The 5,005-nt window shown below is 35.1% G+C and overlaps 1 long non-coding RNA gene across 1 annotated transcript; it reads right to left on the bottom strand.

Moving 5' to 3' along the window:
- Positions 1-1,144: 1,144 nt before the first annotated feature.
- On the bottom strand, positions 1,145-4,746 carry LOC124157222. Its single transcript, XR_006864557.1, has 3 exons — positions 4,573-4,746; positions 2,747-2,871; positions 1,145-2,650 (listed from the first exon to the last, which is right to left on the bottom strand). It is a non-coding gene; the product is annotated as an uncharacterized LOC124157222 (long non-coding RNA).
- Between the last annotated feature and the right edge of the window lie 259 nt (positions 4,747-5,005).

Below are 5,005 nucleotides of genomic sequence, written 5' to 3'. Positions count from 1 at the left end.
TAACAGGTAGTTATTGACAGGTACTTTTCATATTTAAGTCAACGCAGGCCGAACCTTACATAAACGAAAGGACAGGATTCATAGCGAGATATTATGAGTGTAGTCATGCGTTTACACTTAAGTCAAACAACATTTCGTTTATGGTAAAAATCTGTTGAATCATCTCCTCATCATCTCCCTTTTGGAAATCAGAATTCATCCCACAATGCATAAAACCTACTAAATTTTGTTGCCTTAACCGAATTTGAGGAAACCTTTCGAAAAAATGAATGTATAGCCAGCCCTCCGAATATATTAACATTGGTCGACATCGATTTTAAATTACCTATCTTTTATTTTTTATTTATTTTTATTTTATTCCCAAACCACCGAATACAGCTCATGTTGGCCATTTTACATCGGGGTATTCAACAAATTTAATAATTAAACGCACACGAACAACCATGCCCTGGACAGGGGAAACCTACCCAGGCGGGACTCGAACCCGCGACCTCTTGTTTGGCAGGCGAGAACGTTACCCCGCCGCCACCGAGGCAGGCAATTTCTTCCACGTAATGCAAAATTACAAGATTGCACTGTTGGAAAGTTCTTGCTCCAGTAACTGTAGATTTCCAGGTCATGAATGCAGACCTGGCTACTAACCACGAAGCAATCAAATTAATCTAATCTTTATATAGAACGTAACCGAAGTATAAATTAATCTTCCAATAACAGTCATACTGAGTCTCAAAGGAAGTGCATCTTGCCATTTCCTTACAACAATCCCTTAGGAACAAGAAATTCACACCAAATGGACTTCTGCTTACATCATTACAGAGATACTAAAAGCTAAAAAATCACAATATTGTGCTTCAACCACTAAAATCTCCATAACACTATTCTAAATGAAGCTTGCCATTCACCTTGATGCCTACTGCAATACCCCCTTACCTTTAGTTAAACTGGTTACAATTTCAACATTCTGCTTTTCATCTCATGGCCCTATTCTGGAAATATATGCACATAGTTACCAACTTAGGGTTTGTAGGAAGGAATCAGACAAAAAGTGATATATTACTACACTTCTGGTATACATATTTATTATTAATGCATAACAAAAATTACAAAATATTTACAGAAAAGCACTCCACAATGTTACATAAATTCAGCAATACACATTTCATTTTCACTGAGTGTTGGCTAAGAACATAAAAAGGAGAGCCAGGGCTCCCAAGAGACATTAAATTAGCTACTATATACTTTGTTTGTTTGTATATGAGGCATTTCTCTGCTGTCTTATCACTCTAACTTGCTTGTGATAATGTTCCCTCATATTTCCAACGTAGTAGTGGGATTTTTTCCTTCAAATCAGTGTTAAAAAAATACACTTCAGGCATTCACAGTAAATTTTGAAGAAATGGGCAGAGGCTAGTCTTAAAAAGAAACATTTCTTTGTTAGCATTCAACACTGCATATGCCATGTGCCCCACTCCAGCAGAATAGAAGAAAAAATGAAGGCTACAGTAAGGAGGCAAGTTACAGTCCCTGTGAAGCAACTTAGGTTGTTCCCGAAGTCATTGTAAGAGCAAAAGATATAATACAAAAGGGAATATGTTACCAATGTTAGCTATGTAAGCTGATCTTGATTGTGATTAACTTCAGGAACCAGTAGCATTGAACATGGAGACCACCAGATTTGCCTTAACCTTATTTCTACATAATATGGAGAAGCTGGTGGACATTTTCAGGTTAATTTTATATATAAAGATATTTATATACATAGAGTGGGACACAATGTCTTTCAGTAATTAGATGGCAATTAGTTAAACAGTACTTTAAAATAACTTTCACCGATGCAAATAATAATAAAATCCTTGCTACCCTTGTTACAACAATCCCTTGAGAGGGACAGCATAATTTTCTTGCCAATCAAGGTGCGCAAAGAAATTGATCAGCCCTATCGACAAAATCCCACTAACAATTCAGGAGGGAGTTTCTAAAGAGTCATTCTCACTCAAAGGCGTTGACGCATTAACCAGTATACAAGATAATCACCCAAAAGAAAACATGGAAAAATTGCCCAATATTATGTGACGCAAACCTTTAGATCCTTGCAGCAAACCTGAAGATATTAGTTAAAATACTCAGGAGACACCTGTTACCACAAGCCAGAGGACGTGGGGAGAATCTTAAAGAAGCTAAAAAATCTCTAATAGACTTAACAGTATGACCATTTCTACTATGTACATTTAAACCATGCTATACATAAGGCATAAGATAATTTATCAGTCTTACTCTTTTTAATTTTCTCTTTTTATTTATCAGTCATACTCTTTAAGTTTTCTCAACTCCTCAAAATATTTACTAATAGCCTCAATAGACTTGTGAAACTCAATTCTCCTTTGGATGGTAACATGGGGCTTACCATTGATACTCTCTCCCATGTGTACTTAATCTTATTCCCTCAGTTCCACATATACTGAGTATTTCCACCAGCTTCTCCATATTAATGCCAGCTGTAGCCATTTGGGAAATCATTAAGCTTGAAATAACACTCCACAGGGTTTGTAACATTGCCACCTTCTGTGTCTTCTACACATTGCACAGATAGTACTGCATACAGCATACGCAAGTAATTTTTTGGAGTGGTAATCAATGACAGACCCATGCCCTGTAAATGTGAAAAGAAAGACATTTTAACTGTTAACATAATAAAGAGGAACAATTTATACATAATTTATTTCCCAGAAAATATGATGGAATTTACCAGATTTACTGTCATATGATTACCCATTGCCTTTCTTCTGCCATCCATAATCATCAGAGGCAATGATATCTACCTCAGCTCCTTCATTGCATTGCATAGGAGACTCTTCACTGGGAGTCATGCCACTGAAATAAATTATGTATACTGAATGAGGGGCCACATATTAATTAGCCAATGCACTGCACTTAGATTTCTGTGACTGGGTGGAATTAAAACTAAGGAATAGAAATAGTATGATAACATTGGAGGTAATCTACCGCTTAACTTATGATGTTCTTGATTCAACATTAGGGAGGACATTGTATATGTGTCAGACACTTATACCCTATCATTGGTTAATGTGACACAAATACATTTTGCCACTTTGGAACTCATTAGCCTAACAACAACATAAATCAGTATGTATAATGAAGTATTACTAAAATTATAAATTGCAATATTTCCACTGAGTTTTATTATGACAAAACGCGTTTCATTGCTACAAACAACATTATCAAGTGTTGTTGTCATAATAAAACTCAGTGGAAATATTGCAATGTCTTTTTAATTGTACTAATATTAAAGACTTCCACCATATTGTGCCCAACATCATACCAGATATAGTGAAGTAGGTTGTAATTATGATAAATGTAAGAAAGCAACCACAATCAGGACAGAACCATCAAGAACAACAGGGAGATGATGTCGATGGATAGGAACATTTTCCTGCAATATTATTTCCACTAGTAAAATATGATTATATGCAATTCTTTTAGAAAGATAAGTTCAATGTGATCATTAGCATTCACTCAATGCAAGATTAGGAATTTGAAATGAATAAGGGTTTGCAAATAGTATGTCCAGCCTTGACTTTTAAAAAATTAACGACAGAGAAAACATTTCTTCACATTGCATAAAAAAACAGGTTGTGAGAGAACATCATAAAAGGAAAGGGTATGGCCACGGAAACAAAGCTGATTGAATTATAACTAATACTCCTCTTCTGGCAAGCACATGCAAATAGCTGTTAGAGGAGACAGGTATTCCCTTTAAGAAATCAAGAAAAAGTTTTTGATACACGAAAAATATTGAAAGTCTTAGATAAATAAGTAGCATGTAAAATTATGACATAGAATAATAGTTGCAACACTGAGCACACCTGTAAAAGGGCTGTGCTGAGTACTTTACCTCTTTAAGAAACAATGACTAAGGAATAATAATCAAGGAGAAATTAGATTGTCTTCAATTGCTGAATAAATACTTAAGATATGGATACTATACTTAGTTGAAAATATATTTTAGATATACTTCTAATCCTATGACCTGATGACAGATTACCATAATTAATCAACTTATAATCCACATTAACACAATCCAGCAATTATTGATTTTCTATGTTAAAAACAGCAAATCTGTGGTAATTCTCTAGTTCTAAATATCAAACACTTTATATAGCTCACATCACCAAATTCCAGTCAACAGTCACTTAATCAATTATGGTTTCATCCAAAGGAACCAATAACAAATTACATTGAAGGACCATAAAAAATTAAATGAAACTAATTTAAAATTACACTTGAACAAAGTAATCATCAAAAAAATTAAAGCCTCTGCATTTCCTAAATTTTAGTTTATATATTGGACCTACTACTGGTAATGTTCTTGGAATGCAATATACATGGAAATAAAAAGCACACCGACTGAATATTTCCAAGAGATATGAAAGAACGTAATGCAACCACAAGGCACATTTAAAAAAAATGAATTAACATTCACATTGGGTTTCGGGGGACCAATAACGCTACTACTTATAGTCTCAATTTTTTAACTGATGCGGTGAAACTTACGGTGTTAAGGCCAAAGTGAGAAGCTTCTCTACCTCCACAGCTTCCGTACTCGATTGCATCTTCAACCTTTGACCCCACAGATCGCTCCTACCTTTTCCAAGTGGAATTGGCGACAGACGGAATAATTAGGGTTGCCAAAACCCGATTCATTTGCTCATTCCCAACACATGACAGGACGCATACTATAAATGAAACAAAAATTTATTTTCAGCTAATAACATACTTCCATTCTTAAATTCGCAATGAGGTATTTACTAGAGCACTTACCTATATTCACTGAACGTTCGAGAAGAACTCTTCTGTCCCTTCGTAAATTCCTTCTTCCGCACAAACCGCCCCGCTTTACTAGTGGATGGCTTCATCGTTAAAGCAGAGAAGGCTGAAAAACTGGCATATTTCACTAAAAAGTTAGAGAAATACTCGACTTTCTAAT

This window comes from Ischnura elegans, chromosome 4 (genome assembly GCF_921293095.1).
Source record: "Ischnura elegans chromosome 4, ioIscEleg1.1, whole genome shotgun sequence".
NCBI classification, from domain to species: domain Eukaryota; kingdom Metazoa; phylum Arthropoda; class Insecta; order Odonata; family Coenagrionidae; genus Ischnura; species Ischnura elegans.
Note: the sequence above shows the minus strand (reverse complement) of the source record. Positions and strands in the feature narration are given on the sequence as shown.